Source organism: Macaca fascicularis, chromosome 16 (genome assembly GCF_037993035.2).
Source record: "Macaca fascicularis isolate 582-1 chromosome 16, T2T-MFA8v1.1".
Classification (NCBI taxonomy): Eukaryota; Metazoa; Chordata; class Mammalia; order Primates; family Cercopithecidae; genus Macaca; species Macaca fascicularis.
This window is the reverse complement of record NC_088390.1, coordinates 33,478,520-33,492,819: the sequence shown is the minus strand read 5'-3', so window position 1 is coordinate 33,492,819 and position 14,300 is coordinate 33,478,520. Positions and strand designations below refer to the sequence as shown.

Below are 14,300 nucleotides of genomic sequence, written 5' to 3'. Positions count from 1 at the left end.
CCTCAGATCTTCTTCTTTGTCGTCTTTTTTTTTTTTTTAAGAACCTCGACCTCCCTGGGCTCAGGTGATCCTCCCACCTCAGCCTCCTGAGTCGCTGGGACTACAGGCATGTGCCACCACAGCCGACTAATTTTTTTTGTATTTTGTAGAGTTGGGGTTTTGCCTTGTTGCTCATTAGAATCTGCCTGCCTCGGCCTCCTGAAGTGCCAGGATTACAGGCGTGAGCCACTGCACTGGGCTGTAGCCTCAGATCTTTCATGAAGTGTTTTTCTGATACAAGTCAATCTGGATCTCTCTTTCCCCTGAAGAATTTAGACATTCAATGTCTGCAATATTTATTTGAAACATGCACTCTTATGTATATAATCTTATTTATGTGATTCTGTGAAAAACTTTTTAGCTGTCTGACCTTGGGGACTTGACATGAGCTTGTTTCCTCATCTGAACAATGGGTATAATCACACCTATTTTGCAGTAGAAGGTAATATTGAGAAAATTAACTAAGGTCATATATTACTATATGAAATGCCTGACACAGAGTAGCCACTTGGGATCGGTAGTTCCCTTCCTCACTTTTTTTTTTTAATTTTTAGAGATGGGGTCTCACTATGAGACAGCCCAGGCTGTTCTCAAACTCCTGTGCGGAAGCAATCCTCATGCCTCAGCCTCCCAAAGTCTTGGGATTACAAGCATGAGCCACAACTCCTGACCTCTTTCCTCACTTTTGTACGTTGCTTACTTGTCATTATTTTCCTGGTATCTTCACTTCCAGTGCTCTTCTGTTTGTCTGTTTGGGGAGTTGATTGGGGAGATGAGGTGTGATACTTAAATCTTAGTAAATTGTAAAATGCTTCTCCCATCTTCCTTCGTCCATTTTTCTGAGCCCCTACAGGCCCTCCATCAGTCTTGTGATAGGGGATAAAGTCATCAATGCCAAAGTGAAGGTGCAGGCTTGATAAGAGAGAGTGGGAGCAAGGCTACAAACCTCACAGGCATTTGGTATTGCTGAAGGACAACGTGTATGTTCAGGATCAGCTACTGGAAGGTATAACAAGAGAAGCCAGACAAGACAGTGGAAGAATCAGTCAGGGAGCCATTAGCAACTAAGATAGAGACAGGACATGGCAACGAGCTGGGGACTGGGGGAGGCCAGACAAATCTAAGTTCATGTACCACCTGGTCCTTCTTCCCCCACAGCTGGGCCTCTTCCCATCCTAACAACACAGGCTCTGAGCCCCAGGAGAGTTCCCTTTGCATGTATCTCAGGATGTTGGCCTCATCTTACCCCTCTGCATCTTTCAGTCCCTGGATGGGATATTTATCCCAGCTCCAAACCCCAGGACCAAACCTCAGCCCTGACCCATGTCCTTGGCCATGTGAGTCAGGCAATGTCCCAAACTTCCTTCTTCCTAGATGAGTGGTGAACATTTTATCTTAAAGTTGGTAAAAAAGAAAGTTTAAAAATAGATTACAAAATTGTTATGCTTAACATTTGTAAGTGCCCTTTATCACTTTGACATCTTAAGCCTTAATAAATGAAAGTATAACTCACATGCATTGGACACATCAGTGAAATGAGGGAGGTTTCATAATGTTATACAGACAATATTCTGTGGATCTATTTTCAGCTTAGAATCCAAATACAACAAGGTACTTTTCATCAAAAGGGCAGCAATGAACCATACACAAAATTACCTCCTATCCACCCCGATATACCATGTTACAGGGCTCAGCCTCCAAGGCAGAATAAAAGTTGTCCTTGCTGAAAGTCCTCAGAGACAGTGGTCCCAGATTAGACAGACACAGCCTTAAAAAGCTATTGCTAGGGTTAGCAGGTGAAACCAAATTATCCAAGACTACAATGAGCATTATTTGGGAAAGACTAAGACAGTTGTGGTTTCCAGACTGTGCTGCACATTGGAATCACCTGAGGGTATTCAAAAACTACTGATGCCTGGTTTCAGTGGTATGCTGGTAAATATTTTAACAATCGGCTGTTTAGAAAGAAACGAAAGCCCTGATTTATAACCGATATCCATGGCATAAAAACTTCGATCATGGTTAATTTCTTCTTTTTTTTTTTTTTTGAGACAGAGTCTTGCTCTGCTGCCCAGGCTGGAGTGCAATAGAACGATCTTGGCTCACTGCAATCTCTGCCTCCTGGGTTCAAGCAATTCTCCTGCCTCAGCCTCCCAATTAGCTGAGATTACAGGCATGTGCCACCATGCCTGGCTAATTTTTTTGTTTGTTTGTTTTAAGTAGAGACGGGGTTTCACCCTGTTGGCCAGCCTGGTCTTGAACTCCTGACCTCAGGTGATCCACCCGCCTTGGCCCCCCAAAGTGCTGGGATTACAGGCGTGAGCCACCGTGCCCGGCCATGGTTAATTTCAAGCTACTAGTATGACATCACTGAAGACAGAATTGGGAAGAGATGTACACAATAGGTTCTCCAGAGCCAGGTAGCAGCCAGCTTTAGCACACCACTGCCTGGTCACCTCCTCCCCGCTCGACACACAACTTAGTAGGTATGAGGTATGACGTAGGCATCAGGATTTTGAAAAGCTCCCCAGTAGATTCTAATATGCAGCAAAGTTGGGAACGACTGGGCTAAGGGGCCTTGTAATAAGGTCCCAGAAGCAAGAAACTGGCCAGTTGATTGCCTTCCAGTGACAGCTGGGTTGTAACGCTTGCCTCCTCAAGTACACTTTCTTCCCTTAGCAAGCCTCCATGGAAAGCTAAATCCTCAGCAGAAGGTTGCTCGGTGGACTGATCTCAGAGCATGGGGCAGGGGTGGGAGGTCCTGGAGGGGAGGCTGGTGAGAGATCTAAAAAACTAGGGGCAATGTGTCAATGTAATTGTCCACTAGAAATTGCTGGGGGTGCTAGAAACACTGATAAATTCCTGCTCCAGGACATTGCTCCAGGGATGTCATTATCCTTCCATTAAAACTGTATTCTGACTGGGTGGTAAGTACCTGATTTGCTTAATTCTTAATCGTTATACCTTCAGCTCTGCTGACTGAGCTCTAGCCGTTCGGGTTGAAGTGTACCTAAGACTTGCAGGGCAGGTAGGGGAGGAATGAATTTTTTCTGCAGATGGCTGGTCGGGCCCCAGCTCTGGGTTACTGCAGTCCCTCTGCTTATGTCTGTCATAGTACTTGCCACCTGGCCTTGCAGATGTTTACTCATCTGTTGCCTTTAATGCTCTACAAGCTCCCCAAGGGCAGAGACTGGGCTCCTATTTTGCTAGGCATCCCCAGTGCCCAGTGTTGGTTTAAGCTGATGTAAACTGAGCTCTTCCATCCATTATAAAGTATTTTAAATTTACTTTCAGAAACACAAGCAGGCCAAGTGCAGTGGCCGAGTGCGGTGCTTGTAATCCCAGTACTTTGGGACAGGAGGATTGCTTGAGCCCAGGAGTTTGAGACCAGCCTAGGCAACATGCCAAAACTTTGTCTATACAAATACTAATAAAAACAAAATTAGCTGAGCATGGTGGTGGGCACTTGTAGTCTCAGCTACTCTGGAGGCTGAGGCAAGAGAGTAGCTTGAGCCCAGGAGGTCAAGGCTGCAGTGAGCTGTGATTGCACCCCTGCACTCCAGCCTGTGTGGCAGAGCAAGACCCTGTCTCAATATAAATAAAATAAAATAAAATCACAAGTAATTCATGAATAGATTCTTGGCATTTGCACACACACATGCACATTTTAAAATGTATGGTTCTCAGCTGGGTGCTGTGGCTCGCATCTGTAATCCCAGCACTTTGGGAGGCTGAGGTGGGCAGATTGCTGGAGCTCAGGAATTCTATACCAGCCTGGTCAATATGGTGAAACCCTGTCTCTACAAAAAATACAAAAAATTGCTGGGTGTGGTGGCAAACACCCCTAGTCCCAGCTACTTGGGAGGCTGAGGCACGAGAATCACTCGAACCCAGGAGGCAGAAGTTGCAGTGAGCTGAGATAGTGCCACTGCACTCCAGCCTAGATGACAGAGGAAGACTGTCTCAAGAAAAAACGAAGTATGGTTCTATTTTTTGTGTTTTCAAAATACATGCTATTATACTATACATATTGTTCTATAAATTGCTTTTTCACTTAATATATTATGAGGATCTTTTCATAATCTATTTATTAATGTGCTTTGTTCTTTCATAATGGTGAATTTGAAAGGTGACCTTCAGACAGGATTTAAGTGCAATTACTTTATATGGGAGGTGAGGGTAATGCGGAAGTGAGACAGGGAAGGGAAGGAATCCAATAAAGGGCGTTTTTTCAAGCAAGCCATCACTGTACGTAAAACCGGAGCTCAACTCCATGGGGAAACTGGGAGCCAGTGTAGTACACAACTGTCCAACGCTTCTACCTAAAGAAAGCTGGAGTATTTATCCAGTGACTTCCATCTGCCATTGATCGAGGGCTACTTCAGAGGCACATTGACTCAGGACTTTTGGCCTGCCATACACTTGGGCAGAGAGGGCTCTGGTGGCCAGAAAAAGCCTTCAGTCAAGGAGGTGCTTGTGCTATCAATTGGAAGTCAGTTGACATACACAGACATGGTAAGTGCTAGGTCATATGGGTGGGGAACTGATAGGATCTGCTCCAAAACAGATGTGACTTTGTGCCTTACTTCGTTAAATCCTTTCTCATTTCTCCTTTTTTTTTCTCACAAGCAACTCTTCAATAAGTATTCCCATCCATGTTTTCTTATGCACGTGTACAATTTTTTTTTAAGAGAGAGTTCTGGCTCTGTGGCCCAGGCGGAGGTGCAATGGCACTATCCTTGCTCACTGTAGACTCAATTTCCTAGGTTCAAGCAATCCTGCAACCCCAGCCTCCTGAGGAGCTGGGACTTTAGGCACATGCCACCACACCTGGGTAATTTTTTCTTTTTGAGACAGTCTTGCTCTGTTGCCCAGGCTGGAGTGCAGTGGAGTGATCTCGGCTCAATGAAACCTCCGCACCCCCCCCAGGTTCAAGCGATTCTTCTGCCTCAGCCTCCTGAGTAGCTGGGACTACAGGTGTGCGCCACCATGTCTGGCTAATTTTTTGTACTTTTAGCAGAGATGGTGTTTCACCATGTTAGCCAGGATGGTCTTGATCTCCTGATCTTGTGATTCACCCACCTCAGCCTCCCGAAGTGCTGGGATTACAGGCATGAGCCATCACACTGGGCCCACCCGGGTAATTTAAAAATTTTTTTTGTAGAGACAGAGTCTCACTATGTTGTCCAGGCTGGTCTTGAACTCCTGGGCTCAGGCAATCCTCCAACCTTGGCCTTCCAAAGTGTTGGGATTATAGGCACGAACCACCATGCCTGGCCCAGTATTTCTTTAGGATACATGCCTACAATGGGTCCATCCATTACACAATATTTCTGTTTAATATTACTCTCCTGGACTGGGAAATGCCTACTGTAACCTCAGAACTCCTGGCTGCTAGAGTGTGCATATCTTCTCTCCTAAAGCCTTCAGTCTTGATTCCTTTCAGGAACCCTTTCAAGATTGAAGATAGGAGAGCATTTAATGACTTTCCTACTGCCCTATGTGAGATTCTCATGGCCTCATTAATTCTCTCCACTGGCTGTCCCTGTGACTTTACTCTTGTCTCCTGCCTTCAAAACCTGTTGTTGATACATTCAGATTTTAAGTAGTACTCTAGTAATAAAAATCAAATCTTGGAGCAATTAGTTTCTTTTATTTGGTCAGACATTTTACCTCTGTTTACCTGTGTAGGCCATCATTTCCAAATAAGGAGCACATGTTCGCAACCTGAGACTGGGTCTGTGCAATTCTTTCTTTACAGTTGCTAGTACAAGGACACAACTAGGAATTTATTTTTTAAATTTTCAATGCAAAACTTAATTTTTATTTTTAAAATCAACTTTATTGAGCTGTAATTTACATCCAATAAATATTTTAAGTTCCATGAGCTGTGGATTCTTTTTTTGTTTGTCTTTGTAGATATGAGGTCTCTCTTGCTATGTTACCCGAGCTGATCTCAATTGACCTGGGCTCAATCGATCTTCCAGCTGCAGCCTCCCAGAGAGCTGGGTTTATAGGTGTGAGCCACCACACCAGGCTGGCATTGGTTTTTAAATTTTATTTTCCAGTAGTTCATTGCTGGTATATAGAAATACACTTGAATTTTTTATATTGACTCTTTTTGCAGCCTTGCTAAATCCATTTATTAGTTCTAGTGGCTTGCTTTCTACATTCGTGAGGATTCTCTAATCTTATTAATCTATAAATAAAAACAGTTTTATGTCTTCCTTTCTAATATTTAGGCCATTTATTTATTTTTCTTGACTTATTACACTGTCTAGGGCCTCCAATGAATAGTTGAATAAAAGTGATGAGAGCAAAACTTCCTTGCCTTGTCCCCAATCTTAGGAAACAGTCTTCTACCATTCAGTCTTTCAGCATTCAGAATAATGTTATTGGTAGGTTTTTCATAGATGGTATTTATCAGCTTTAAGAAGTCCCCCTTTAGTTTTAATCTGCGAGTACTTTTGGTTCCAGTGGTTTATATTTCACCATGCTAAAAGATGGTGTGACTCTAGGTCTTGGTTTTCTTTTCCCTAGTAATATTATACAGAAAGCACAGTTTCAGATTCAAATAGACTTGAACTCTGTCACTTTCCAGCTATGTGATCTTGTTCTAGTTCTCTATCATCTACATCAATTTCCTCACTCATAAAATAAGGATAGCTAGTTTTGAAGGTTATTGTGAATGGTATTTGGTTTGCTTGCATGCGTCTGACATATGATAGACACTCAAAAAATATTCTCTCTCTCCTCTTGCTTTTTTTAGTAATATGCTTTTCACTTTATAATGACATTTATAATGTCTGGACTGGGAACAGTAGCACATGCCTGTAACTCAAGCACTTTGGAATGCCGAGTGGGAGGATCACTTGAGGCCAGGAGTTCAAGACCAGCCTGGGCAACATAAAGAGACCCCCAACTCTACCAAAAAATAAAACGAAAAAATAAGCAACGCATCGTGGCATGAACCTGTTGTCCTAGCTACTCAGAAGGCTAAGGTGGGAGGATTACTTAAGCCCAAAAGTTTGAGCTTACAGTGAGCTATGATCATGTCACTGCTCTCTAGCATGGGTAATAGAGTGAGACCCTGTTTTCTAAATGATAATAATAATAATAATGTCCACCCAAATGTTCACAATAGGGCTTTTTAATGTGGGTATTGGTAACATACAAAGGTCAGGATCTCATCTATGAATGACAACTTCTCCATGAGTTGCAATAACTTGTGGCATCCAATCAGGCACTTCTCTCTGCTAACTGCAGGTTCCATAATTATTCCCAGGCTAAGACTTCCTGGGATTAACATGTTGTTCCAACCACTACAAAAACAAATGTACTGTTCCAAACGATACTTAATTATATCATGTTCGCTGCTTTTTTTTTTTTTTTTTTTTTTTTTTTTTGGAGACAGAGTCTCGCTCTGTTGCCCAGGCTGGAGTGTAGTGACACAGTCTCGGCTCACTGCAACCTCCACCTGCTGGGTTCAAGCAATTCTCCTGCCTCAGCCTCCGAAGTAGCTGGGACTACAGGTGCATGCCACCATGCCCGGCTAATTTTTTGTATTTTTAGTAGAGACAGGATTTCACCATGCTGACCAGGCTGGTCTCGAACTCCTGACCTCGTGATCCTCCCACCTCGGCCTCCCAAAGTGCTGGGATTACAGGCATGAGCCACTGCGCCCGGCCCCCACTGCTTTTAATAGTATATCCAGAAAGAATGATTCACAAGTCTTGGTGCCATCTCAGATGTGCAGAGAACCTTTATTGTTAGTCCATACTTCATCTTCTTAGGCCCGGAATTCTTCGGCTCTGAACATAGCAGGAGTTAAGGATACCAGGCCAAAAAGTGTAGAAATGATGTTATAACTCCCAGAGCAGTGATTTCAAATGCCAGCCCTAGAGCAAGTGCCTCATGAAGTGTTTTACACAGACCTCGTTAGAATAGGAAATATTAGGATGATTTGTGAGTTCTTCGTAAAGCTAAATGTACTGTCCCTTCTTCTGAGATTCTATTTCTCCTACCTTCTTGGTGTCAAAATGTCCCTATATTATTATTTGATGATGATGTTGATGATGATGATGATGATTTACTATCCTTACATGGTATAATAAGTTAGCAAACTTATTTCAGTATGCTACACACCACCAATTTTTAAAAAGTTACTGACCTGAGTATACAGCAGAGTATATTTTCCAGTACGCCTTGATTTGTGCCATGGTAACAGATCGACTGTCATCATTATTACTCAGGGCAACTATGGACCTGTTTGGAGTCACTTCAGAATTCTAGCCTTCATCCTACAACCAGGGGTTGTTGGCCCCCATGACAGAGAGCTGTAAGGTATTGGGTGCAGAAGGTTCATGCTGCTCCAGTGGATTGAGGTCGGCTTCACCTAACCTGAAAAAAAATAGATAGTTATACACTTTGTGGCTCTAAACATGGGGAAGTTTTGGATATGCTGAAAAATACATAAAAATTGATAAATACCAAGATAAAGGGTCCATGTCAACATGTTGACTAGTTTGAGGGAACCCAGGATTTGTGAGAAACCTCATGTAGGGCATAGAGACAGAATCATGAGTGAGAAGAATTTGGCTGAGGCTTAACTATATAAGTCTCAATTTCATCGCCGTTAAGTGGAAATGATCACCCTGTATTGCCTCTCCGGAGTGTTTGCTGCAGATTGAATGATAATGGATAGGAGAGTGCTTTGCAAACTGCAGCATCCCCAGACAAATTGAAGAAATGACTCTCTTTTACTTTGTTGACAATTTAGAAGGCAATATTTCTAGACACATGACATCGCTCCAGTCAATCCTTTCACTGAGAAGAGATGATGAAAATGTACATGGCCTGTAGGCTAAATACTGTCAGAACATGTTATCACCAAATAAATCTGGACAATCCAATTTTTTTTTTTTTTTTTTTTTTTTTGAGACAGGATCTCACTCTGTCACCCAGACTGAAATGCAGCGGCGTGATCTTGGCTCACTGCAACCTCTGCCTACCAGGCTCAAGCAATCCTCCTGCCTCAGCCTCCTAAGTAGCTGGGACTACAGGTGTGCGCCACCATGCCTGGCTAATTTTTGTATTTTTAGTAGAGATGGGGTTTCGCCATGTTGGCCAGGCTGGTCTTGAACTCCTGACCTCAGGTGATCTGCTTGCCTCGGCCTCCCAAAGTGCTGGGATTACAGGTGTGAGCCACTGCATCTGGCTCGACAATCCTATTTTTAATGCCATATTCCCAAACCTGGTAACAAGGCAGAGAGCCTCCATTCTGGTGGGCTGCTGGATGCACGGTGGGGTCTGAAGTTCATGAAAGGACAGCCAGGGGCTGTGTCAGTTGCTCATGCTGCCATGTTCTGGGTAAATGTCTCAGATAGCATTTGAGCTGCGTGATATACTGGTGTCAATTCAGAAGCGGACTCTAGCACTAGCAATATCTTCAACTGACAGTAAATTATTTTCATTGCCCTAAGGTCCATGTTGTTGGAATGCATTCAGATTACAGACCATTGCTGAGAAATAACAGTTGTCATTTGTTGAGTACTACCTATGCAGAGGGACAATTTTAAGTGCTTTAATATATTATCTTATTTAATTATCTTAGCAACCCTATGAGGATAGTACCTTCTTTGCCTTCATTTTTTTTTTTTTTTTTTTTTTTTTTTGAGACAGAGTTTCACTCTTGTTGCCCAGGATAGAGTACAATGGAACAATCTAGCTCACTGCAACCTACACCCCCACCAGGTTCAAGTGATTCTTCTGCCTCAGCCTCCCAAGTAGCTGGGATTACAGGCGTGCGCCACCACGCCTGGCTAATTTTGTATTTTTAGTAGAGATGGGGTTTCATCATGTTGGTCAGGCTGGTCTTGAACTCCTGACCTCAGGTGATCCACCTGCCTCGGCCTCCCAAAGTGCTGGGATTACAGGCGTGAGCCACCGTGCCTGGCTAGTCTTCATTTTTAAGGTAAGGAAACTGAGGCATACAGAACTGAGTACCTTATTCAAGGTCATGATTAACTGGTGGCAGAGATTGAATTGGGCCAAGGCAGCCTCACTCAGGTGTAACCTATATTGCTTTTCTATTTTTATTAGACATGTGCTCTTTCCAGGCACTGGACTAGTCAACTACAGGGATTGATAAAACAAAATCCATGACCTCAAAAGCACTCAGTCTAGTGGGGAGGAGTTACAACACAATGTAGTAAGTACTGCATATTTATCCCTCTGATGCAGATTTATTTTTCTCCAAAGCATCCTTTATTGCCAACTAGCAAACTACATATTTACATCCTTATTTTTTTTTATTTTCTGTCCTCCTTTACTCAAACTATAAACTCCATGAGGGCAGGGTCTTCATTTTGTTCACTTTATATCCTATTATCTAGAGGTGTGTCTGGCAAGTAAATTTGTAGAAGCTGTGTTCAAGGAACAGGAGTGGAAATTAAATAAAAATGAACAAAAGATGTCACAAAATATTACAGGATTCTTCCTCAGTAATCTGGACTGACCAAATCTTCATGCAATGGAGTATGCTGAAAGCTTCAGGGAGAAGAAAGGACATCAGCTAGAGCTCGGGCAGTGAAGCTGCCCTTTAGATGTCCTGGAGTTATTTTAGATGTATGTATCTTTACACTCCAGTCATCCCCCCACCACTGAGGAATTACCACTAAAAGAAAATGTTTGGAGTAGGGAAGACATTTCTCAATATAATAACAAAATTTAGCTTGCAGCAGAAACTGTAAAGAAAAAGATTGCTAGATTTGAAATAAATATTTAAAAGTTATGTGATAAGCAAAAGGCAAATTTAGCACTCAGAAATCTTTACTTATAGATAAGAGTTGCTGGGCACCGTGGCTTATGCTTGTAACCCCAGTACTTTGGGAGGCCAAGGTGGGAGGATTGCTTGAGCCTAGGCCCGGTTTGAGACCAGCCTGGACAATAAAGTGAGACCCTGAAAAAAAAAGCCATGCATAGTGGTGCATACCTATAGTACCAGCTACTAAGGACACTAAGGCTGGAGGATGGCTTGAGCCCTGGAGTTCAAGGCTGCAGTAAGCTATGATGACACCACTGCACTCCCACCTGGGTGACAGAGCAAGGCCCTGTCTCAAAAAAAAAAAAAAAAAAAAAAAAAAAAAAAAAAAAAGTTTAGTCTTAGTTTGTGAATAAATTTTATAAAACAATAACAACAACAAAAATCCAAATAGAAAAAAATGGGCAAAGAACACAAATGAAAATATTTAAATAGCCAATAAAATTCACCCCAAAAGTTTAGCCATAGTAATGATCAAAGACATGCAAATTTGAACAATACTTAGATTCCATTTTTTTCTGTATCAGATTAGCCAATGAAAAATACTGTTAAAATCCAGTGTTGATTTTTTTATAGGGAAATTGGCCACTCGTGAATATACTGCTGCTGGGACTGTAAAATCTTTTTTTTTTTTTTTTTTTTTTTGAGACGGAGTCACGCTCTGCAGCCCAGGCTGGAGTGCAGTGGCCGGATCTCAGCTCACTGCAAGCTCCGCCTCCCGGGTTCACGCCATTTTCCTGCCTCAGCCTCCTGAGTAGCTGGGACTACAGGCGCCCGCCACCGCGCCCGGCTAGTTTTTTTTTTTGTATTTTTTAGTAGAGACGGGGTTTCACCGTGTTAGCCAGGATGGTCTCGATCTCCTGACCTCGTGATCCGCCCATCTCGGCCTCCCAAAGTGCTGGGATTACAGGCTTGAGCCACCGCGCCCGGCCGGGACTGTAAATTCTTATAGCCATTTTGGAGAGTGATTTGTTAGTATGTCTTGAAAGCATTAAAATACCTTTAACCCAAAAATTCCATATCATGATAAAATAGAAATAAGTGCAGAGATGAATGTTCATAAAATTGAGAGTTTGACCGAATAAAATGGCCAGCAATAGGGAACTGGTTATGTAAATTACAGAATAACCCCATACCGGAATAATATGCAGCCTTAAAGTGATACAGATTTTAAACTCTGCTTCCAAGAGTTCCACAGAAATCCTATAGAACTCTTCAGAACCCTATGGAATCCTTTTACTAACCTATTGGAAGGTAGTAAAACGTAAATGTGTCGATAGAACTGAGGCTCCCACCTCTTTCCTTAGACAGAACAGCTCTCTTCCTATCTGTTCTATGTATTAGGGTTTTGAGTAAGAATCCATTAAAAGGCAGGGGAGGATGTTTCATTAACATTGAAAAAACTAACATTGTTGAGAAATGTGTCTGAAGCTACTAACTGGTCTATTTTAATTTGTTTTGAGACAGGTTCTCACTCTGCTGCCCAGGCTGGTTTTGAACTTCTGGGCTCAAGCAGTCCTGTCACCTCAGCTTCCCGAAGTGCTGGGATTACAGGTGTGAGTCACCATGACTGGCCCTAACTGGCCTTTAAATAAATTACTCAATTTTACTGGGCCCCAGTTTCTTTGATGTGATCATGTCTTACTGCAGCCTTGGCCTTTTGGGCTCCAAGTGATCCTCCAGCCTCAGCCTCCTGAGCAGCTAGGAGTACAGGCATGTGCCACCACACCTGGCTGATTTTTTATTTTTTGTAGAGACAGGGTCTCACTCTGCTGCCCAGGCTGGTTTTGAACTTCTGGGCTCAAGCAGTCCTCTCACCTCAGCTTCCCGAAGTGCTGGGATTACAGGTGTGAGTCACCATGACTAGCCCTAAATGGCCTTTAAATAAATTACTCAATTTTACTGGGCCCCAGTTTCTCTCCTTTTTTTTTCTTTTTCACATCTGAGGTAGGAAAACAAGGCTGTCCAGCTCGTGGTGGTCCTGACAATGATCCTTGAGGGGTGGTCTTGGCCTCCAGCCATGGCTCGGGAGAAAAGGGAGCCTCCCAGTGTCCCGATCTACAAAAATGAGACAAGCACCTAAGGTCCTTGCCAATAAAAAATTCTAAGAGACTGAACTTCCACTCCAGGTTTCAAGTGTTTTGCCTGAATTCACACCCATGTCTGCTTCCCTCCCAAAGGTTTCTCCTTGGGATGATGCTGAAGCAGCAAAGCTCCCCAGAGCTGTTATGCAGACCTGGACACCCAGCACTGTGCAGAGGGCAACATCTCGGACATGCCTCTTTAAGGGATGAATAGACTTGGAGGGAGGTCACATAGATAAGTCCACCCGGGGGCGCTGCATGGGATGACAGATCTGAAATGTGTCATCTCTGCTCTGGCCCCGATCTCTGTACCCTTTTTTATTCATTAGCTTTTTATTTTAGAAGGGTTTTAGATTCACAAAAAAGTTGTAAAAACAGTATGGAGTTCCCATATACCCCTTGCAAAGTTTCCCCTATTGCTAACATCTTACATTACTAAGGTACTTTTGTCACAACTAAAGAACCAACATTGGTACATTGTTTTATATATATATATTCTTTTTTTTTTTTTTTTTCAGAAACAGGGTCTTGCTATATTGCCCAGGATGGGTTCAAACTCCTGGACTCAAGTGATCCTCCTGCCTCAGCCTTCCAAGTAGCTGGTACTACAGGCATGAGCCACTCCACCCTGGTATATTAATATTAACTAAACTCCACACACTATCCAATTTCACTGTTTTAAAAAATGTCCCTTTTCAGTTCCAGGATCCCAGCCAGGATATCACATTACATTTAGTTGTTATGTCACTTTAGCCTCCTCTGATCTGTGACACTCCCAGACTTTTCCTGTCCTTGATGACCTTAAAGATTTTAAGAGGTACTGGTAAGGTATGTTGTAGAATGTCTCTCAAATTTGGGATTTTTTTTTTTTTTTCAGGCAGGGTTTTACTCTGTTGCCCAGGCTGGAGTGCAGTGGTGTAATCATAGCTAACTGCAGCCTCCAACTCCTGGGCTCAAGCGATCCTCCCATATTGACCTCCAAAGTGCTGGGATTGTAGGTGTTGAGACACCGTGCTCAGCATTTTTTTCCTTAAGACAGTCTCACTGTGTTGTCCAGGCTTGGGTGCAGTGGTGCGATTAATCAGAGCTCACTGCAGCCTTGGCTTCCTGGGCTCAGCTGATTCTCCCACCTCAGCCTCCCGAATAGCTGGGACCACAGGTGGGCACCACCACACCTGGCTAATTTTTGTATTTTTTGTAGAGGCAGTTTTCGCCATGTTGCCCAGGCTGTGCCTGATGAATTTTTTTTTTTTTTTATGAGTACCTTAAAGTTACTCATTTGCCCAGTTGCAAGATTCTCCAAGGCTTTATTTATGCTGGCAGAGCCAGCATCTTTCTAAAAAATGACATTGATA

The 14,300-nt window shown here is 43.0% G+C and overlaps 1 non-coding gene across 1 annotated transcript; it reads right to left on the bottom strand.

The window, feature by feature from the left end:
* Nucleotides 1-12,797: 12,797 nt before the first annotated feature.
* Nucleotides 12,798-12,935, bottom strand: LOC135967971 (small Cajal body-specific RNA 20). The gene has a single exon (XR_010582358.1).
* Between the last annotated feature and the right edge of the window lie 1,365 nt (nucleotides 12,936-14,300).